Source organism: Marmota marmota, unplaced genomic scaffold, assembly GCF_001458135.2.
Source record: "Marmota marmota marmota unplaced genomic scaffold, marMar, whole genome shotgun sequence".
Taxonomy (NCBI): domain Eukaryota; kingdom Metazoa; phylum Chordata; class Mammalia; order Rodentia; family Sciuridae; genus Marmota; species Marmota marmota.
Window position 1 is genome coordinate 37,632 of NW_026005816.1, and position 24,318 is coordinate 61,949.

The 24,318-nt window shown below is 41.0% G+C and overlaps 1 long non-coding RNA gene and 1 pseudogene across 1 annotated transcript; one reads left to right on the top strand and one right to left on the bottom strand.

Annotated features, from left to right (window-relative positions):
• Positions 1-459: 459 nt before the first annotated feature.
• LOC107160984 lies at positions 460-2,103 on the top strand. Its single transcript, XR_001505916.2, has 2 exons — positions 460-754; positions 1,342-2,103. It is a non-coding gene; the product is annotated as an uncharacterized LOC107160984 (long non-coding RNA).
• A 13,582-nt stretch (positions 2,104-15,685) lies between these two features.
• On the bottom strand, positions 15,686-17,352 carry LOC107160981 (annotated as a pseudogene).
• Positions 17,353-24,318: the final 6,966 nt, after the last annotated feature.

Below are 24,318 nucleotides of genomic sequence, written 5' to 3' on the forward strand. Positions count from 1 at the left end.
TACCTATTTTTTATGCAGCTGAAGAGAGGGTGGTGAAGTATCCTGGGCTTCCTGTTCCTTGGCACCTCTGTCTATGCAGCCCACATTAATGAGATCAGGCTTTTTTGAGATCTTGTTTTTAAAGCTGTGTGACAGTGATGAGCCCATTCTCATGTTGCCCAAGATGGGATGATGCCTTCAGTACAGCACCCCCTGGTTGAGCCATGGTCTGAGTAGTGACCCCAGGTGCAGCTGGAGTGTTGAAGAGTCAGCAAGCCCCAGAGATGAGCTTTGTGGGAGTTTATGTGCAAAGCTAAAAGCAATTTTGTTTATGAAAAGTTCTATTTTTCTTTTTTTTGCTGATAGTTCAATTAACTTCCCTAAGATGCATGCAATCTTAAAGGGAGACCCAATAACTTTTTAATGAAGAAAGGAAGAACTCCAGCCCAAAGGCTCTTTGTATACTTGGCTTTCCTGACCCCCTGCCTCTGGCAAGTAGCAGCCTAATCTTTTGTCTGTAGGCACTGGGTGCTGACTATTGTGGCAAGGTTCTTGACTTGGGTGAGACTCTGATCCCTTAGACCCCTTGGTACTGGCTACTACTGTTTAGCTAATGGGAAAAGTTTGTATTATTTCAAAGCAGAGCAGATAAATTCACAGAGGTGGACATTACAACATAGTGACTGTCTTTGGGAGAATGACAAGGCCAGGACTAAACCTTAGAATAATATTGACTGGAATGTAAAGATTGGTGCCCTCTGCGACCACTCTGAAGGTGGGTCCTGTCCCCACTCCCTCCTCAGCCTGCAAGGGCAGTGCTGGGCTGTGACTGACCTTGTTCCTTTCCCACATGGAAGGATTTCAGAGATGCCAGCTGTCATGGATGCTTTTCTCTAGCCCTCCACAAGTCACACACCTCAAGCCCCACTCCTACATGTGGCCACTCTGCTTATCTTTCTCTATGGACATGCTGTTGTTTAATGATATAGGGCCAAAGGAGTCAGCCATCCACCTTCATTTGATTTTGCTGACACAGGAGCTTCCCACACCAGGGAAAGGTCATCCAGGGGCTGTTATCCCTTATTTGCATGCTTGTGCTCCTCCTAACCACCTTCTAGAAGTTACATCTGAAAGATTTGGGCCAATGTCATGGAGCACAGCCGGGAACACCACTTGGCTTTCTGCATAGCTGTGTTTACTTTTCCCTAAGCACATTTTGGTCTCCTGGATGTCACAACATGTTTCTCCTCTTTCTTCTGTGCTTTGAGATAGGCTTGAGTATGGAGAGTCCAGTTACAGAATGTCATGATACCAACTCACAATGTTTATAGTAATTTTAGTGTCACTTTGTGATTATTTCAGGGCCATTTTGAAGCATGACTGGAGAGAATCGTGGCCCTCAGCACATTGGGATAGAAGCCATGATCAGGAGAGCTGGAGAAGGAGCAAGCAGGCCAGACATAAAGGCCTGGTTCTGAAGTCAGAGTGCAGCAAAGAAGAGAGTAAGAGGCTCAAGGAGAATGATGTACAGAAGCTTTCTCCCTGTTAATCCCGATCTCAGCAGCACATCTTCCACATAGTGGCAGGGACCTGTCTGCTCAGCTCTGAGCTTTTGTGGTGCATATTTTTGAAGTATTAGAGGAGAGATGAGTGAGTGAGTGAGGGAGGAAGAAACAGAACTTCCCCAATTCCACAGGAGTAATTGTGTGTTACTTACGTTACACCTTGCAAATTGAGTCTTCACAACAAAAGTCAATGCCATTTCTAATCCTTTCTATACTGCATAAAATAGCTTTATATATTTCCCCACCATATGGTTTATGCTTTGCAAGTAGTAAAATTTATATATCTTGGTCTCTTTCCAAATCATGAACAAATATCATGCAATGGAGTTGACATTTTAATCCAAAAAGTGTTTAAAGTTCACAAATCAGTATGGCTGCTGACTGAACCTTGTGAAGTACAATGCAAATTTTCCCCAGCACAGGCAAGTCCCAGGTCACTATTTGACAGAGGAAAGGACAGGTGTATGGTACCTTTCTCCATTAATAACACTTTGTTTTTAGCCAAGTTTTGCCCTGAAATTAAAGGCAGATACAAATGAATAAAATGGCCCTCATAAAATGTCTTGATCTTTAAACCTACTTTGTCATAACCGTTCAGTGCCTAAGCACGTACAGCAATATCAGGGCAGCTCTGCCCAAATTCTACAAAGCCAGCATCTCCTGGGTCAGGAGAAGCTTATGTCTTCCTGTTGCTCCAGTGGGACAGTCTGAATATTGCCCCACACAGGAGGTCCTGGGGCCTTCAGCTTCAGCTCCACTCCAAGGATGGTCTTACCTGTAGAGCCTTAGGCCTGCCTGGACCTGCCATACAGAAGCAAAGTGGGGTTTCTCAAGAGATAAAGGCTATGGGCCCCTGCTTAAGAGGGAGGAGCCTGGCCTGGAGGCTCTACCCTATCTCCACCCCTCTCTGGAACTGTTTCTGATTCATCTGGGTTCTAGAGTGCAGGAACCTCCACCTGTTGGTAGCATCTGCTTCTGGAGCCTTGCCTCCGCTGGCCTCAGCCCCACAACAGCTTGTCCTCCATTTTTCCTGGCATTTTCCTGCCATTCTCTGCAATCTCCATTTCTCTTCCTTCTGGCAAACCAATTTGACCTCTTTCTTGTAAGCCAAGGCAGAGGTAAGAGAAGACATTGGGAGATGAATGTGCCAGTGACTAATGGGCTTTCATTTGGATTAAAAATCACATATCATAGAATGAAGAGTTGATTTAACGAGAGCCATGGTTCTGGCTCCAGGGAGGGTAAGCCATCCAGGGCTTCTGCATCCTGGTGAATCTCTGGTGAGTTCACAGGATTCCGTATCTAAGCATGCATGCATTCTCCAGGTGGGCCTGGGTTTCTGGGCTGCCATTTGGTTTTCTGTGTTTTGCTTCTATTTTTGCCTTATTTTGCTCTTGATAATGACATATAACTTAAAAAATGGAATACCCATCTCACAAGTAGCAAAGACACCTGGTACTCTGCCTCTACTGTGGCAGCACCCTTCATGCCCAGTAGGCCCTTGAGCACCGGCTGTGACAACCTTTCTACATAGAAGACACCCCTGCAACCTTCCAAAAAATGCCAATTCATCACTTAGAAGATCACACTCGAATTACACTGGAATTACATGTCTCTTTAGCTGTACTGCTCCCAATAGGACATTTCCAAATGGAATGACAAGCAGAGAATGAGTCATAGCACACAGTATCCCTAAATCCATCAGTACTAATGGTCTCATGACCCGTGTGAATTTCTATGTGCTTAGTTGCAGCCCAGCCAACCCCATCCATGGTAGGACACAGGCTCTGTGCAGCCCAGCTTACCTGCATTCCCAATCCTTCTCAGGTGAGGCCTGGTAAGCAGGTAGGCCTGTGCCTCACTGTTACTCCACAGCTTCCCTTGAGCCAGTGGATACCAAATGGTCTCAGGCCCCCATGCCATTGAGCTCCAACAGCAACTGAGCTCAGGCTCTTGGATATCAGGGGAACAGCAGAGGGATAGGTGGCCTCCAGTGCCCATGGGCCCCACTAGCACACTATTGGCTTCCTCTTAGGCTTCTGCTGCTCCTTTATGTGCCACAATACAACAAACACAAGTGAACTGGGCTAGAGTGAGGCATGTGGGCACAATTCTCAGGCCTTTATGAAGGCCAGGTCTTATTCTTTTGAGGAGTTCTTTGTGCTAAGCCATTGTTGTGACTGCCTGAGATAACAGGACCACTAGGATGAGCCCTAGACTGTCCCTGGTGAGGTGCTGGGGCATTGGACCTCCACCCTGTGGGTGTTCTTTCTGTGAACCTGTGCTCAGTTTCCAAACAGTGTCCATATACTAGGGGTGCAGCTCTGACACATGCTTTAAACATGAGTCCTGTCTGTTCCATCAATTGGTAGTTCCAGTGTTACCTATAAATAAACATGTAAACACCAGAAAAAGCACAGAGCAGGGAAGGGAGGTAAAATCAAATTTACACCTAAATATTTTTATTTTCTTCCCAACAATTTGAATATAAATAATGATATTTTGCTAAAATACTGCCTAAAATACCTGACATTTACAGACTCTGATGTGGTATCTGCATCCATGACATGAGGTAGGCTGGGGCATTCTTGGCCCATTTAAGACTGTGGGACTGTGGCCAGTGCTGGTTCAGGAACTGGATCCTGAGTTTCATGTTTCCTGGAATGTAGGTTGGAGCAGTGACCTGCTCATGTGTGACTCAGGGAGATACTGCTCTGTTCTCACATAGAGAGGCCATTCCCTGACTCCATGACACAGCTGTGGCTGATGGTGCTAATACTCTTGGAGGCTTTCCAAGAGCCTAATTTGAGTCCTTTGTGACAACTGCAGTTTGTGGTCCAAATTATCTAACTCCACACAAAAGCAACAGTGATGACCTTGAGGTTTGCTCTTTGAGACTAGAGGTGCTGATCCAGCAGGGTCTCAGACACCCATGCTATTGAGTTCTGGTCCAGGGTCTAGGAACAGGCCTACCAGCTTTCTTCCTTTTCTGAACCGAGCTTTGCTTTCTCATCTGCAATGTATGAGAATCAGTGTGCTAGTGCACAAGCTTAGCACAACAGAAGTCCCCAGAGCATCCATTCCTGCCCAGTGCCCACCCTGTGCATGCCCCTCCCAACCCAGCACCAGACACCCTGACCCTGTGGCTCAATTCTGGAGAGCATTTGGTGTTGTGTTTCAGTGCACAAAGGGTTGGCATGCTGCATCACTCTGTTCAAAAGAAGAAAAAAATACAACCCAAGTTTAAAATAAAACTTGGATCTCATCCTCAAACTGAGAATGTTTACATGGAGCATATTGATCACATGAGAAACAAATGTTCTTTTTGGTCTGAGCAGCCCATTTATCTAAGGCATTGTAGAAAAGAATGAGCGCCTGAAGTATCAAGCACAATTTCCGATTTGAATGAGGAATAAACCAGGCTTCCCTTTTCATGTTAGGAAGCCCTGTGTTGTGCTCACCAGGAGTCAGTGCCTGCTTATGGTGTGCATGGGTCCCCAGCACTGCCCTTCCACCCTCATGGGGGCTGTCACAATATAGACCATCTGCTTTCAGCATGATGTCACCATCCTGGATCAGCAGCAGCTTGGTCTCTACAGCTGTTAACTGAGAATAATGCACCTTTCAATCATTCCTCTCATGGGCAAGCCTCAAAGAAGAAAGATGTAGGACTATAACAATTAACCCCCTGAAAAACACTGAGGTTAGGAGCATATTTACAAAGAGAAATGAAAATGAACAAAATTGTCCAGACACACACCAAAAATAGCCAAGAGCAATGCGGGTATGGTCAACCCTGAGCCTGGCTGTGGGGATGCAGGTGTGGTCAGCATGGATCCTGGCCATGGGGTTGAGGGATTGCTGAGGGACAGAGCCAGCTATGCTGCTAGGGCATGGGCACCTCACTGCTGGGCAGGTTTTAATCATCTTCTGAACAGACAGCATGTCATCCAAGGCAGGACCACCTCGTCGTAAGGCACAGGTAGAAGTTATTTGGTGTTGATGAAGGATTTAAGTGATTCATATTTTTTCTGTTTTTTTCTTTATAAATGCTTTTTAAATTTTTTTAGTTGTAATTGGACACAATACTTATATTTTTATTTGTTTTTGTTTTTATGTGGTGCTGAGGATTGAACCCAGCAACTCGCACATACTAGGTGAGTGCTCTAGTGTTGAGCCACAACCTCAGCCCCTCTAAATGCTTTTTATTGTGTCTCTTTTAAAGTTTTCTTGGGACCAACTTCAAAAGAAGTTATCATTTTATGGTTATCCTTTGAATTCTAACATCTACCAATTTGCTATAATAAAACATAAAAATATATAAAGTCTTTTGAGTATGTATTGTGCATGCATGTGTGGAGAAAAAGCAGAGAGTGCCTCAGTTACACTGAAACCCATACCCCAATGTGAAGTGTGCCTGAGGTTCTATCTCATCACCTGAGGTCTCATCTCATCACCCTGGGAAGCTCCATGGAGCACCAGAACACATGTGGATGTTAGACCATCATGGCAGCAGGCAAGATATCTCCACAATGGCCACACAGTCCCTGTGCTGCCTTGACTGAGCTTCAGCCTGAAGGGTGGGAGCTGTACAGTCCTGATGCTGGAATCTGATGGGAGTCAAGGGGGATGGAGGCTACTATATCCTGCTGGTCCAGCCCTGAGCTGCGTGTCCTGTCCAGGGCAGCATGGAACACCCCAAAGACACAAACCCTTGTGGAAGTGTTAGAGAGTGCTCAAGGGGCTGTGCAGGTACAGCTGCCCAGAAGGAAGCGAAAACTTCACCCACACTCCAAGGTCCTGGGTTCTGGAGGCTGCAGCTCAACACAGCTAACCTTCACTTTTTCATAGGGTAACCCCACAGGACATATTTTAGAAAAAAGAAACCACCCTGTAGAGAGGAAAGCATGACAGGAAGCCAGTGTATGGTTCACCCTTTCTGAAGGGTCCATCAGTAACCAGAGCTGTGGCATCATGAGCAGTGTGTGACCTGATGCTCTCTCCCATAATCTCTCTCAGGAAACTCACTGGTATTCAGAGCCTCAGCTACCTTCTGAGAAGGACTCATACTTGTGTCTGAAGCCTGACATCCTGTATCCTGCAACCCATTTATGCAGCATGGACCCAGTGTTCCCCTCAGCAATGTTAGCAATGTCTAGTGAAGGCCAGCTCTGCCTGACTCCAGGCTTTCCCTCTGACATTGATTTCTCTTCCAGGGTCCCATCTTAGCGATGATATTCCCTTGCCCCCAGTGCCAGGGGCAATAGTTAGGGAACAGTGAAGTAAAATGTTTTCAAGACATGGAGAGGGACAGAGGAAGGTGTGAGGCTTCAGAGCTAGTGCCACCCAACATCCATGAGTGTGGTGATGTTACTGTAAACTCCAGTAGGGCATCACATGCTGTGCAGTGCTTCTGGGGGCATGACCATGATCAGGAAGGGACAGAGACATGGAGAGCAAAACACCATCAGCTCCTGCTGAAGCAAGGGTCAAGGCTGGGACTGGTAGGAAAACTGGAGTACACTCTCAGCCCAGCAGCACAACTCTGAAAAAGAGTGGAAGATGTCACTATGGGGCTCCCAGGGAAGGGGCTCTTGGGTGCTAACCTTGGCATCTCATGTTCTCCTGAATCAATTAATGCTTTTGGAGCATAATGGAAAATGTGGGGCCTATGGAAGGCAGTGATGTTGGAGGGGATTTTCTGAGAAGGTGTGGTTCAGTGGTAGAGAAGGTCTGGCTCTAGGAGGTTCCTGGAGAGGAGACCACAGGCCCTACATGTGCCTAGGCCAGCATTGAACTGCTCTGTGGTTCACAGCACAGCACAGGAGAAAACTCCCTGGCATCATGGCCCTAAACTCCCAAGTCAATCCGCATGTCAGGCACCATGATGTGCTTACCAGGACACACAAGCACTGCTTCACAGGGGTTCACATGGTCACCCTGACAAGTGCCACGGGCGGGGGGCACGCCTGATGTGCCTTCCTCCCAGAAACACACCCAAAGACAGCAGATACATATGTGCCATCACACACCCTATCATGTGTCTGAGTCCACTTGGAGAGCTTTCAGTTTCCCCTTTGACTAAAAAATAACAATTGTCCTGAAGCATATTTATGGTACACTGCAAGCTGGAAGGGCTTGGATGCAGTCTGCAGAGCCTGGAGTCTAGGCTCTGGAGGGCCTGCATGTCCTGCCATGACATCCTGCACGTTCTGAAAGCTAACTCCACACTACTGGCTGCACATATGGCCTCTAAGCCCATATGCTCCTGGGCACATCAGTTACACTGCTCCCACATTAGAGAAGGAAGCATGTCTCTGAGCATATGCAATTAAATTACTAAGTGCAGATCTTTAGTTACAAATTCTATTTGATTTCAAAATTATTCCCTTATAGTTCTCAGCACAGCCTACATGTCCCAGCAGCCCTCTGTCAATTAGAGATACTCAAAGGCTTACGCTGGTCCGCTGGTGGGGGTTTTCCAGAAGTAAGCAGAAGCACACCATTTCCTTCCTGGCACTGAGGTCTGGTTTTCTTCCCTGGTTTCCTGGGGTTAGACCACAAGAAGAGACAGATTATCAGCTATGCTCACCCTCCCTGAACATGCCAGACCATCTGCTGCCTGGACATTAACCTAGATGAGCACTTACCACAATTCCAAGATACATTTTCTTCAATGATATGATGGAAAAATAACAACATTACAAAAAGTAAATAAGTGTGTGTGTGTGTGTGTGTGTATGTGTGTATATATATCACTTCTTAGCCCAAACTACCATATTACTAGTCCATATAACACATTTGTGTTGCTTGTTGCTTGTGTTATTAAGTGTGATATCTTCCAAAGAAAATGGTTCTGTGACTAGAAAACAATGTAAAATTTAAAAATAAAATTTCTAGTTCTTTAGATGAAGGGATATTCTGTTGATTCACATTTTTCAGTTGCCATGACAAAACACCCGAGAGAAACAAGTTAAAAGGACCAAAGGTTTACTTTGTTTTTTTTGTCTGTGGTCATGTGGCTTTATTGTGTCTGGGTCCCTGATAAGGCAGAACATTATGGTGCAAAGCACTAATATCCAAGTGGCCAGGGGACATTGAGAGAATTCACTTATATCACAAAGTTCCCCAAAATCATTAGCATGTGAACCCATCACTGTATGAATCCTGACAGGTCAGAGCCCTCATGAGACTGTCACATCCCATAGGCCAACATCTGCCCTAGGGCCAGGCTTGACACTAATGTATGACTGTCAGGACACTAACTGTTTTAATATCTTTGTGTTAGCCTTGTTGGGCTTCTCAAATTAAACAAACAACAACAACAACAACAACAACAACAACAACAACAAAAAAAAAAAACCTTAATAATTTCTCACAGTACATGGGATTTACCCACATGGTTTTAGTAAAACTCGGATTAAATAAGTAAGGATTGATACAGAGTGTGTGATCATGGCCAGCCAACTGCTGCCCATGGAGTGTTGAGATGTATTCATTAAGGAGTGGCAGAAAATCCTAGGGTGGGAAGGTGGGTTGGCAGCAGAAGCAGGTTCCTCCTCACCTGTCCGGGGTTCTGGCCCATGGCCTCATTCCCTGTATGGGGCTCAGCCATGGCCTGGCATGGGTAGGAGGCCCAGACTGGGGTCAGGCCTCAGTCTGGCTCCATATATTCTGTCCATTTCCACATGGGATCAAAAGAAGTCTCTTCCTTTGTTTATTCTAGTGTTCCTTGTTTTTAAAGAACTAGGAAGTGAGGAATGAGATGGATATGCATACAATCCAGTGGTTGGGGTTCCTGATCCCCAGTGGGGCAGAATCCCAAAGTAGTGTCAGCCCAATCCCACTGAGAATATCCCAATTGCTATGAAATGTTCTTGCATTTGTTGTTCCCAGAGCATCAAGGCTGTCTGGGAAGCTGTGTAGTGAAGGGTTCAGGAGTCCACAGTGTCTCTCCAATCTGAACCCCAGAGCCAAAGTAACACTAGCGATCATCTCACTTCCACTGGGGATGGGGAAAGAGCTGGAATATCCCTGGAACACCATCCTCTGTCTCTTTTCCCCCGGGGCTTAGCAAGCCATTCCATGCCTTGGTATGATATCCTGGGGAGCTGAGAACTCCAGCACAGGGGCCTTCAGCCTTGGGTCCACACTGTAACAAGTGTCCCAGGACTGCACACCCAAGGGTTTCATCTTCAACCAGATCAGGATTCAGCATGACTACAACAAGGTTGGTGCTGGCGAGAGAGTGAGGGAAGGCACCCTGGAGGCCATCTGGTGCCCACACCACCCTTTCTTGAGTTATGAACCTCCTCAAAGCCTCCACTGGAGACCCCTCTGCATCTCTGTGCAGCAGACACAGAGAGTGTGTAGACATCTCTCCCACAGCTTCAGAATGTCCAGTGCAAGGAATAAAGCACTTCTGCTGGGAAAATATCATGTATTCATCTCTGGGTGGAAGTAACCTCACCTTGCAATTTCTGTTCTTAGTGTTCAGAAAAGGAAATAATTGTTTGCACAAATGTTAAGCTTGCATTTCTTTCTTTCTTTTTTTTATAAACTAAAGAATTTACATAATTTAAATATACATGTGCATGTACATAGCTCCACATACAGAGAGCAATTCTAATGGCATAAGTAGGAGAGAAATATTTTAAGATAAATATTTCTAAATGTGAGCTAGTGAGCACATAAGAAGAAGAACAATTACTTTCCAAATGACCCTTTAAACAGTGAATGTGAAAGTTAGTTGCAAGACAGAGTTCTCCATTACAGTAGCCACTCCACACACTCTGATTGCTCTTGTTTATTCACAAGGCAGCACTTGTTATCTATATCAACATTTAAGAATTATTTACAATATTTTGTTGCTTGCTACCTTAATAACATATTCCTTGCAGTTAACTTCAGAATGGTTGGCAGTTTTTACATTGTTTTTTCCCAATGAATATAGATTTTCTTATAATTTCCAGTCTTAGCAATAAATTGCAGAGTGGAGAGTTGTGAACCCCTGGGAATCCTGCCCTCAGCACTGCATTCCCCTATTCTCCCCACAGGTGGAGGGTGTTGGTCTCTTTCCTAGCTCAGATCCATGATACCAGGACACAAACACTCAGAATCACACTTTGGAGTGTACATTCTAGAATGTTCAAGCTTCCTTACTGCTTGTTCATGACACACTTTGATTTTCCAAGTGCTATGCTAACTCCTGAAGAGTAAAAAGAAGAGCCAGGGATAATTTTGCAGAGGAGGTTACCAGGCTCACTGGAAGTGGACACTTACTTGCACATCATCTGGTGGGAAGGCTTCTCAGCAAAGCACCATGAAGCTGCGGAGCATGGCCATAGGAAGGGACCCAAACTTAGCTGGGCTTGCCAAGGGGCAGTCCCACGGTGGGTAGGGTGCACAGTGACCAGTGCTGAGGATGCTGTGGTAAGATGCCTGCTCCATCTCTGTCCTGGGCTTTCTCCCTGTGGAGAGTGGGTCAGGACACTTCCCTGGCAAGGGAAGACATCAGGACAGTGAAGACATGTTCCCCTCAACCTACACAGGAATGCCACATCACATGCAGATGGATTTCACTCAGGTTTGCCCCAGGAGGCCAGGGCAGGGAGCAGGGTAGGACAGCAGGAGCTAAGACCACACTGCAAAGCATGCCTCCAGGTGTCCTGGGCCATGTCCCCTGCTCCTTCACTGGCCAGATGTCATGTGTGACCACTTGTCTTGACTCTGACTAAATGCACTACTGTGTATGTCTTATTTCACAGAGCAGGTTTCAGTTTCCTATTCTGCAAGCTTAACTTTGAAATCTGAAAAATATAATTTCATTGTGCTGTGCACTACCATAACAAAGTCCTTGGATTGTGAAAAAAAAAATACAATGTACCTGGTCCAGTATTTACTAGGAAAATCTATTATCTAAAGCATATTTCTTTCTCAAATAGCTGAGCTTTGCTGGAAAGAAACAGACATTCTAGACTGGATTCAGTGAAGCAAACAACAGAATAAAACCAGAGTAGGAAAACTTTATTGAATTTAAATAACAACAAAATCTTTCTCAAAGGCATTAACAACAATCCATCTGGGCTCCTGATAAAACCATAGCTATTGACACCGAGATGACAGAGGATCTACACACACACACACACACACACACACATACACACACACACACACACCTGCTTCAATTATTGGCTGCCTTTGTATTTAGAAGCAGAAAGTATCAAATCATTTGTTCAGATTGATAGACAGCGAAAGTATAATGCAGAGAGATAAAGGTTACCATCATTCCACAAAGCCAAAGAAAAGTGGGTCAGCTGTTCACCAAGCACCTGGTCAGACATGTGGGGGGTGCCCTGGATGAGAATTTGCTGTCCCATTGTAGAAACCAGAAGGGTCACAGCTCAGGTCCTGGCTGTGGGGAAGAAACCTCCTTATTCAACAGATGGGCATCATCAGCCCCAAGAATGTGCTGGCATCACCACAAGGCACAGTTGAAGCTATTTAAGTAACAGCCATCGCCTTTACAGTGCTTATGTGGTTTCCGTAACAGAAATGCTGCCACTTTCTCTCACAGGATGTTTGACTGTGTGATTGTAGCCCACAACCTGCCATGACCTATCAGGGTATCTTGGATGCCAGCATACCCATGGATGGTGCCCCTGCTTCCTGCCCATGCCTCAGAATGTGGATTCACCATTATCTAAATCTTGGATTGCAACATGAACTTTGTAAGTTCAGAGAGGCCACCAAGAGCCTTGTATGCTTTTGCTTTGATAAAACAATAAAAACTCTTCTAAAAGCCTGGATGGGCAGGAGTCACCAGTTATGGTGTGTTTTGAAGGTAAAATTTATTCAAAGAAGTCAAAACAATTAAAATTGTTTTGGGGGTGGGGTGAAGCTCACACCTGCCCAGGTACAGAATTGGTCCAGACTTGCTCTGGCTCATGTCAGGTGCTCAGTCCCCTGAGGACCTGTGCTTGGGACTAGGACTCTCAGTTTATGGTCAGCCCTCAGGCAAGTCCTCCCCGTGAGCACAAATAACAGATCAGGATGTGTGTCCCCTTGTCTTCTCATGCCCTGTCCCACTCATTTGGGCCCATTGCGGGTTCTGCCATTTAATCACCAGAGCTATGGCACAAATTCCCATGAGCACTTGCTCCTACAGAGTGCACTGACCATGATCTCCCCCTGAGGGCTGGCCAAGCTCCTGTGCCCTGCTGGCAATGCCTTCTTCTGGGTTGGTTTTCTCTTCCCCAGCCATAGTGGATGGGTAGGATCAGAGGCCCTGAGTCATGATTAGTGGCCTTATGAGGAGACCAGCACTCTCTGCCTGCATCTCCAGGAAGGCTTCTAGAAGACATGCCAAGAAGAGAGACTATGACCAGGCAACCAGGCCTTGGCCTCCAGAACTGAGAAGCCAAGTCTGAGTAGCCCAGCTGTGATGTTTTCTTCATCAGCCCAACTGAAGGGAGCACACTCAGTTGCCTAAAAACATGATTCCAGACCATGTTACATCTCAGAAATCCTAATTTTAAACAATCTGTTGCATCCTCTCCTGCCCTTGCACACTTGTCTCACTCTCCCTTGGCCTGCCAGGCCCAGCTTGAGCCCAGGAATCACACACAGGCCTGGAGCAAACTCCTGCCCCATGCAGACTCAGGGAGGCAGAGACTGAGTCCTGTTCTCCATAATAGATCCCAGAACAGGAACTCACTGAAGCATCTGAATAGACAAGATCCCAGGATCCTATTAGGAAGCCCAGAAAGAGGAACTGCCCTTGTCACAACCTCAGGCCACATCGCAAGTCAATAGGACAACCCACATCCCTCTCTCCTTCCCATGGTTTCCTCTGAGTCACTGAGCTTTTCTCTGCTGCACTATGCTGTCTCTAGTCTCTGGGAAAGGGGACCACATTCCCCTGATTCTTCTCCCTCTGGGGCACACTGGACCATACAGTGTATCCTCCCTGCAAGTAAGTGGCTTCCACAGCCATTCTTGTGAGGGTAGTTGAGGGCATCATCACTTCTGGGCTGCCAGAGGGGATACATCCAAGTTCTTTCTTTCCTTCATGTGTGGTCACCTTGAAATGTGGGCTGCTGTCTATCAGTCTGGGTCCACAAGTGGCCTTAATGGCAGTTAGTAGTAATGCAGAAAACTGAAATGGCTTGGGCAGTTTCAAAGCCTGGAGAGACAGGGATTGCTGTTACAGAGCATAGCCTGCCCCTGTTGACTGACAGATGGCATTAACAGACTTCCTCTCCGAGGGCATGGCACACTTCCTGGTGGTAGCCATGGGCCTTCTCTTTCACTCTATTGACTGGATGTCATGGTTCACCCTGGACAAACATGCCTTGAGATTGTGGAGATCTTCAGCATGGGGGCCTAGGGTCCATAGAAGGAAGAGAGAGAATGAGAGAATACAAATGGCCACTATCAATATATTAAAGAACAAATATTTTCACAACTTCACTGTTGTGTTTCAAATTCCAGCACACTATTCCCACATATAACTCATTTCAATTTTATGCAGTTACTCTGTTCACATGCCACAGCTTCTCAAATTTATAAACATCACCATCTCTACAACAGAAACAATTGGGTTTGGAACTAATCCAGGTCCATTGCTTCTTTAAAAAAAAATCCTGTCTTCCTCAGACTATTAGTTTTTATGACTATGTCACATTTTGGAATCCATTAACTTCTTACTATTAGAAGAGATGGTAAATACATTCAATCATACACATTTTCCAGAGTGTAATGTATTTTATTTCATTCAAACTTTGTATCAACCTCCAGAGGTTAAGTATTATATCACTTTTACAACTGTGAGTTTAGGTGCTTTCCTAAGATCACATAGCTTGGTGATGGTAGAATTGGGATATGAATCTACCTCTAACTTCAAACTGAGGTCTTGTTTTGTATGGTGCTTCCCTGCAAGAAGATGTTGTTTTGTTTTGGTGGAAGAAGAGAGCTTTTATGGAAAACAGAGGTGCAAACACATCCATTTCTTATTTTCTTTCTAACTCATTCTGCATTGCAAACATTGATTAGGCTTAAGAATGTATCTGACCCTGTTTTTGCCCCTGGGAAAGAACACAAGCTAAATATTCTCTGTTAAGAGGCAGAGATAAAGAACAGAGTAGACGTTTAGTCTTTCTAAAGCCTTTGGTGAAGGCTTTAGATCTCCTAAAGTCTTTAGATCTCCTGATACCCAAAGAAGTTAACAGAGCTATTCATGGATACCTACGTTAAAATATATAAAATAGATTCCAAAAGTTATTTTTTACAACCTTTCCAGGTAGTTTTAATAAACAGTTGTTTATCAAACTTCTGAATTCACTGGTTTTTAAAACAAGCCTTAAACCAAATTCTGAAACTTAGGAAACTGTTGAGAACCACATAACCTAGTCCAAAAAGTTATTTCAAAGTGTCTTAGAATACTTTTCAGCTTATAGAAAGCAATACAATTTTCTCAGGACAATTCCACATTTTACTGACCTCATTTCTAACTATCCCTTTCTACATATAACAGAGGCTGTAGAATAAGTTCATTTTTATTTACATAGCACCAAATATAACTCTCAACTTATGAAAGAACTTATGAAAAAGATCAGAAACATTCAGAGTATCTAAAATTATTTTTTGGTGCCAGGGACTGAACCCAGGTACTTAACCACTGAGCATATTATATCCCCAGCCTTTTTATTTTTAACCTTGAAACAGAATTTTTCTAAGTTGGTGAGGCTGGCCTTGAAATTTCAATCCTTCTGCTTCAGTCTCAGTTACTGGGATTACAGGTGTGGATCACCACATCCAGCACAGAGTATCTAAAATATAAATATTATGTTTCTTTTACATATTTTTCTCCTTACATGAAAAGTACTAAGTAAGTTTCACTTAAATGCCTTATGTTAAAAAAAAAAAAGAAAATTAGGTACTTCTCACTTAAGAGAGTTGAAATTATTTAAAATGAGAGGTGAGGGTAAGAAATGAGCTATATATTCAATGTAAATTGTATTAAAACCCAAATATAAAATATAAACAGAAGGGAAACTTTCCTAGAAGGGAATACATATTACCTACTTTTCTTGCCAAGGTAGGTAAATTACATCAAAAAGAAATCTAGAGGAAGACAGTTTGAGTTTTTTCCCTTATAAATGTCAGTAAAAATAAATTCCATAGGGTCAAAATATTTAGGGTTATAATTAGAAATATATAATCCTATTTTTATGACAAGGCAGCTAGTTGAAATAAATTAACACAATCATTTGAATTGGTTGTCTGCATACTGAACAGGACTTATTCCTTTTCTTTAGCTTCTTTGCACATGTGAAGCATGACATAAGATATCCTGATTTATTGTAAACATTTTTAGGTCAACCTTGGCAAATCATACATAGTTCAATGACATTAGGGAAGAAATTAGTTTATGCACCTTCTTCTTTGTCTTGTGTTTCTTCCTTCTCAAACTCTTTGACATCTTCTTGACTGTGATAACTAATGCTATTTGAAGTTGATAGCTTAGAATAGTCCTCACTTTCTTGTGACTGGGAGGCTTGTGTGATCTTATCATTTTCCTCAATACATGATTCTTTGGAATCATTTGCTGTAGTTTTTTTTTTTTTTTTTTTTTAACTCCAGCACATCCAACCCCTCTTCTGTCTGTGTTGAGCTTTCTAGTTTGGCTTTCACAGAAATTTCCCCTTTATCTTCAGGAAGCCAGTTCTCACAAAGGTTCCAACATCTATTGCATTGTGGTGGAAAGGGAGGATTCATTTCATTGCATGAAGTACACTTCCAATAGTCAGCTAAGGAAATTTCAGGATCTTCTTCAAATGAATCTGTATCACTTTCCCCTGCCTGATACACAGTAACTCAATACACCTCATCATCTTCATCTGAGAGTTCTTGTCCTTCTTCACTAAGGCTATAATCCTCTGAATCAAGAGATTCAACTTCAAATTCTACACTAAATTGATCTGAAACTGAGTCCTGATCCAACCAATCACTGGAATGTTCACTCACACCATCTTCAATATTCAGATTTGATGGAATCTCTATTGATTCACTGCTACTGCTTCCTTCACAACATATTCCCCTTATTACACACAGAGCCAGGCTTTCATCAAAGGAAAGGGAAATACTATCAGACTTGTGGTGCTTTTGTCATTCACCAGATAATTCATATGAATTTTCTTCTGACTCACTAATTGCTCTCCTTTTAGATGAGGTAGATGGTCTAGAAACCAAACAGGAAGATGAAGTCTTCTCTTCCTGTAGTTCTAGCATAAGGCCCTTCTGATACACTCCCACCTTCAAGATGAAACCTGTTCTCACTCACTAATGTGCTGCCATCTGATGATTCTCTTTTATGGTGTAAGTGTCTTTTTGTGCATCAACAGACTTTAACAACTTCAAAAGCAATGACTTTGGTCAAACCAGGGTCTCTTGTTCCAAAGCTGGAATCTGTGAGTTGCTTACAGCACCATCAGTAGAAACAGATATGCTGTTATTGCACAATGGCCTGGATCAGTACATAAAATGTGCCACATATCTGTGACCATGGGTGCCTATCTTCAATCAGGAAAAGGAATGGTTTAAATGGCCTCAGCTGTAGACAGTCAGGACTTAGCTCCTCCAACGACAGTCTCTCAACAGTCTCGTAACATGTCTGAACTTCACCAGCCTGCTAAACACTCCAGGCTTTTTGCTTGGAGGTGGGAGAGGGGGGCCATGAAGGGTCCTTCAAGGTGCCCCAGTTTCCTTCACCTGGAGCGCTTGGGCCTCAGTGACCATTCCACTGGCAGCCCAGACCACTGGGCACTTGAACGCACTAAGTCCCACAAGAAAGGTAGTGCCTGGCAAGGGGAAAGCGACAGGAACTCGGCTAGAGGTGTAGGGCTGCCCCTCCAGTTAGGTTTCTGGCTCAATTTTCTCCCCAGAACACAGGGCCACAGAGGCCAGCACAGAAGCCAAGCTCTGCAGTGTGCCCCAAAAGTGATTTTTTGTTCCTAAGGAAAATATGGCACAGATTTACTTGAATTCAAGTTTCTTTTGTTCATAGCTTTGAGGATGTGTAAAAACAGAAGTAAATATTTTTAAGTTTTGCCAACATTTATTTTTTTTAAAAGGAAAATCTATCATGGTGTTTCTTTTGGCTTTAGAGAAACATACTTGGTTCTGTAAGCAGCAAATGTAACAAGTCCCATATAAAATGCATCCAGAACTCAAGTTGAGATGCATTAGAACTGTTCCCTCAAAATTTTCTCTTCCATCCTGTTTCTATACAAGGTATCTTCTGCAATTTTTATATTTTGAAAATTTTCTCATCTGTAATACCAACTCCAAAGGAAGCCATAGTGTTGTTTTTTTTCTGAAAATATTCTCAAAAGAAGCTTCTAGAGATAAAAATAAAAAAGACTTTTTTGATGTTATATATGGGAGTCAGCAGCACTGTTATCAATTTATGGCTTAAGTTCATTCAAGAGTCCCCTAAGTGGCATAGGGTCAAACTGGTAGACAGGATCACAAACACTCTGAGAGAGTGTGGAATGAGGGAGAAGAGCTCTGAAAAATCTAGGTGTCAGGGAACACAGTAGGAACATCTTTAACTAATGTGGTCAAAGAAGTAAATGCATAGGCCGTAAAGATAGAAGGCTCATCAACATAGTCCAAGAGCAAATCTCTTATTTTTCATATGTGGAAACTGAGTCAAATGAGACATTATGTTTATTTGTCTTTCAGTCACCCAGCGAGTTAGCATTTCCACTCTACATCACTCTTTCTCCTCAGTTAATGCCTATCTAGCATCTTAGAGAATTAAACAGCAAACTGGTTTCTCTTCATTAGTTGGGAAGCAGCAAAAAGTCTTTATAGAATACTCTCTAGCAGTGAATGATATTTTTTCATATACATATCTATGTACTTTTTTAGACAAATCTATGAACTACAGGGGAAAATAACTAAGGTACTTCAATGACTAATGCTATTATAAAATGAAAAAAATATACAGAAAACTTTCAGACATGAGTAAAACAAAAGTCAACAACAAGTTGTAGTTTCCAATCACTGTCTTAAGTATTATTTTAGGTATTAAGTATTATTTTAAGTATTATAAAGTGTTACCTAAATTCTTACTTTAGAATTTCTCATGCATATATGAGAAGTCCAAATTAACTAATTCCACAAATATACACTAATAACCCCCATTCCTTTCATTTTCCAAGGTGTAGGAGCTTTGAAGTGGATTTAAGTGCAAAAAAGTTTCCTATAATTTTTATTTGCTTGTAATTGTCATTCTTTTCAGTTTCATCTACTTTTTCTAGAATAACAAGGAACATTGATTAGACATAAGAATTAAGATAATCAAATATATCACACAGTGAATTAATGCTTTAAACATTTGTCTGACAAAACTAATCTCAAAAAATAGCAAGCTACATTTTCTAAAACTTAGTTTCAATTGGTAAATTTCCTAACTCTGATATTAGCCTTCAATTATTTAGATGATTAGATGATTAATTTGAAAAGCATGCTCCTAGCTTCCTGGGAAACTATTGAAGTTCTAAACAAAAGTGAGAAAGGACCTCTCTTAGGAAAATAAATAAGTGTTGGATATAACTATGTAAAAATGCAGGGTAAAGGCCTAAGAATCCATGTTTTCAAAATATATTTCATGACAATATTTTGCTGCTAGCAAGCAAATGAATTTGCTCAAAAGTAGACAGCAAACAAAATAAATTTGAAACCAAATAGATTGAATTCTTTTTCTCCTCTTTGAACTCCCACTCATTAAACATGTTCTTACTGTATTATCAATTTTAATTATTTTCCATTGATTGGGCACTTGACATATTAAGAACCTTATTGGATATAGTCAGAACTCATTCATACACAGTACCCTAAAATAAATTAGGTTGAGTGACAGTAACCTAGTAAGAACAGCCTCTGTTTAATTCCTGGAGGCATCTCAGGAATTAAAGAAAACTTTAGAGAAGCTAAGAAGCCAATATAGAAAGTGACCAGAGAGGTTGTGTTAGGTCACTATTTCTCAAACATTAGCAGATCTGGATCACCTGTAGGATTTTTGTAACAGTGTAGAGTTTGGAGTTCTACCCCCAGAATTTTTGATCAAGCCTGGGGGAGAATCAAGAATTTTATGTTATAATGAGTTCCTACTAGATACTGTGGTCTGGGGACCACTCTGGAGAACTCTGGTGTTTGGGCAATGGCTTTCTCGCTTTCTGGACATTTTTACATTGTCCTCAAAGTATTCCTCTTTTCCATCAAACTCATAATTGAACCTGTCTCCACATGAATTCTTCCTTGTAGCCCATCTCTTAGGCAAGGAAGTGCCCTTCTTCAGGACCTTGGAGGCTTTACAGTAGCAAAGAATTTGCTACTAAGCTTGCAGCTTGTATGTTTATGTTACTGATGTACTTTCTTTTCCTGAGGAGAGAAATGATTCTTAAAGAGATGTATTTTATTGCTTAACAGTAAGTCAGCTGTTTAAAACTAAAGTAACTAATTTACAGAATGTCAAGTTAAAAGAGTAGCACTGAAGCCTGAAACAGCTGCAGAGACAATTGCAGAAGTTTGTGCTCAATCAGTGGAAATCTGAAGCAGCCAAAGCAGCTTTATCTTTAAACACTTAAGTGCTTTCTTCTTTCATATAACTCATATTCATTCAACTGTATTATGATACTCTAAAAAATGCCAACATTGTCATTTCTGTATGCATTTTTAAACCAGTTCTTCTGAAGAGATGAAATTAAATTTTCAGTCTCTAATGACATAAACTAGCCCTCCTAATATCTTGCTGTGTATAACACATGCTCCCATTCTCCAAGATCTTAAGGGAATCAAGAAAGATGCTAAGGAGGATGGAGAGGCTGCCTTTCTGTACATTCTGCACTTTTCTGACTCTTAAATTGAAGGGACTTTATGATTTTAGCTTCCCCTCTGCAGGTTCCCTGTTCACTGGCCCTGATGTAGCTTCCCAACTGGAGTGACCATATTAAAATATCTGTATTAGTTTTCTCCTGCTGCTATAATAAATTACCACCAATTTGACATCTGAAAATAATTTATTACTTCACAGTTTTGTGATTTTGTAAAATTTCACCAGGCTAAAACCCAACTTGCTGTAAGGGTGTGTTTTCCTGTTTGGAGGTTCTAAGGGAGGATTCATTTCTTTGCTCATTTGCGTTATTGGTAGGATTTAGTCCTCTGTGGCTGTGAGCAGAAGGTTGTTCCCAGCTATATACATTCTTTGACCTTGGTCCTTGTCCTCCATCTTGAAACCAGCAAACAGAAGTTGACCATACTGTGCTTGAAATGTTTCCTCATTTCCATCTTGTCATATCCCTCTGACCTTCATAGGAACAATTCTCTGCTTTTAAGGACTAATGTAACTAGACTCAGTCCAAGTTAATCCAGGATACTCTTTACATCTCAAGATCCATATTCTGAATCATATCTGCAAAATTCCTTTTCCATGTAAGATAATGTATTCATGGAATATATGTCTAGGAATTAGACATTTTGGGCTTATTATTCTTCTTATCACACTCTTTAAATAAGGCCACCTCTAAAAATAATTATGGCATATTTATTAGTCAGCTTTTTATCTCTGTGACAAAATACCTGGGAAAATCAACATAAAGGATGAAAGGTTTATTTTAAGGAGATCCTGGGGCAGGGCACAATTCCAAAGATCTGGTCTCTCAACTAGTTTCCATCTCCTGCAGTTTCCACAACCTCCCAACAATCCATTCAGTTATAATTCCATCAATGAAGATGATGAAGTTAGACTCTTGTTATCCAATCACTTACCAAATGTCTCATCTCTGAACATTTCTGCACTGGGGACCAAGATTTTGATACATGAGCCTTTGGGGGATATTACAGATCCAAAGTATAATAGCATCACGAAGGGAATAAACCAAGGCACATCATCACCTGTATGCAACCTAAAAGTTAAGAGTCTAAAATAAGATGGTGTGTGTGTGTGTGTGTGTGTGTGTGTGTGTGTGTGTGTGTATGTGTATTTGTATGCTGGAGTAAACCAGTTAGCTCTCTCATCAATTGGTTGAGTTAAAATAAATATTTTAATAGTTACATCTATTTACAAGGAAGTTGTGATGAAGTGCCAGAGGTGAATCACACAACTGTGCCTTCAAGAAGTTTCTAGCTAGTTTTCAATAGATGCATTTATGAATGTTCAACTGCCCTCTAAATATGTTCTACTTCTGTGTGAGTTAGTGGGGATATACAAACATTTGATTTCAAAGTAAGGACACTGGTTTCAGAAGAAAAATAAATTTTCCTTGACCATGAAGGCACACAGAGAGCAGGATTATAGAAATCTATTATCTAACCATTAGGCTAACAAACCAGGCCCATTGGGTATTACTGAAGAGAAGATAAAAATGAATGTCCTATTTAGAACATTCCTTTAATTAAGAAGTAGAATATTGGGGGTTTTGGTTTAATTAACCACACAGTACCACATTAACCTTTTCTAATGTTCTTATAAAGTTGAAACTGCCTTCCCTGAGGTAGAATTTTTTCAAATGCATTCTTCTCTCCTTTAGACATAAACAGATTGAAGAACAAAAAATAAATAAATAAATATGAAGATGCTATAGCTACTCTTTCCATTAAAAGGTAATTTAAAAATTCAAATTTTGCATATATTCATACATGATTGTATAATGATTTAAAATGAGGCAATTAGTTCAAGAAATTTATTGGTTCTAGTTAGAAATTCTTGCATATTTTATACAAATTAATGTTTTATATTTATCTACATTTGAATAGTACTGCAATATAAGACTTTATAGCTTGATAATCTTAATGCTATTAATTTGTCATAATCCTATTCATACAAGAATGGCTATAATTTTGAGTTGTGCATTATTCTAATATTCTTATGATCAAATTGTATTTTATGCATTTTAATATTTTTTTTCATAAGCTGTTAAACATTTGTACAAAATTTAGGTGGTGTTTCTAGATAAATGTATTTAGAGATATGCATTATTAAAAGGCATATACAAAATAGTTTAATAAATAACAATATACTTGCATGCTCATCACTAAACACAAAATAGAAAATTATGAAGTACTTTAACCTTAAACTCTTTATAATTAAATAATTTAATTCTTATTTTGAATACCACATTATTTCTGCTAGATATTTAAATTTTAATTTTCATAATTGTGACTTATATGAATTACATGAAATTAAGTAATGCCAAACTTGAAAGAGATCTATGAAATAAGCCAGTTTCATTACAGGAAAAATATGATAGCAAACAAAGAAAAGTTCCTGGCAGTATGCAAAAAAGTGGATGTGTAACCAATGTGAATCTGCAATATGTATACAGGGTAAAAATGGGAGTTCATAATCTGCTTGAATCAAATGTATGAAATATGATATGTCAAGAGCTTTGTAATGTTTTGAACAACTAATAATAAAAAGGAAAAAAAAAACTAAAGTTAAAAAATATATGGGAAAAAATAATTACGTGACATCAAAGACCTTGAATATGAATGTACACATCAATACTGAAAATGATGTAATTTATATCAAGGGATATAAAGTTTTAGAATAAGCTTACAATCAGGAGTGAAATACTGTGTCAAAACAAATTTCATTTTAGAGATTATAAAATACAATTTTTCAGGCTTTTAAAGTTTCAAAAAACAACTAACTCAAAATGTGTATTTATCAAAGAATGTGTTTATGTAATGAAGGTAATTATGAAGGAATTAAAATTTATTTTCATTAGTTTAGCATCCTAAATAGTAAACTCCATTTAGAATAGGTTTGGAAGCATCATGTCATGAGGAATGGGAACTTAATATATTCTAGCAGAGCAGTTGAGGGACCAAGGATACTGAAGACAGCATAGAAAGAGGAGGTAAATGAACTGGCTGATAATGAAAAATCGGAATTGGCTGGGACACCCAAGAGTTTGCAGAGCAAGAGTCTGATATGAAAGGTATTCAGAATACATTTTGAAATTTAAAAATAGCAGGGGAGTATTTTAGAAGGGCAATATGATATCAACCAAAATATTAGTTTCAAAATTTCTTTATTATTTCAATGTTAAAAAGTAACCTAGCATATGTGAGTCACTGGGTTAAATTATCAGCATCACATATAAATAAATGAACAAAATAAAGATTCATCAACATCTGTAAAAAAAAAAGTAAATTTATGTATTCAATGCACACAAAAAGCATGTCATATAAGCAAGAAAATAGGCTGAACATAAAAGATACAAATATGAATTTGACATGGTCTTGCATTTCTGATAAATTAGTGAGAAAGAGATACTTATAAATTATTATAATATGAAAGGTTCTATAAAACAAATGGGTACAATATAGTATGACATTATGTATGCCACAGAAGGTGCAGATAATTGAGTATGTACCTAGAATGACACTATAGAGGTGGAAACTTAAGGTTTGAACTGTAATTTATGGAGTTTAAAGGAATAAGCACAGAAAGGGCAACCTTGCCTGTACTCAATTCTAATCACCTAATAAGAAAAGTAAAGTAAATGTACCTATCTTGACTCATTATGGATGGCCTCATTGATTGCTGAAGTTGATGCCAGCTGTTGTCACTTTGAATCAGCTCAGTGGATTCAGACTCAGATGGCAGGGACATTCCAATCAGACACTTTTGGGTGAGAATTTTTCAATTCATCATATGACACATATGAAATGCATGGCTTACACTATCTTATCAAGTTTT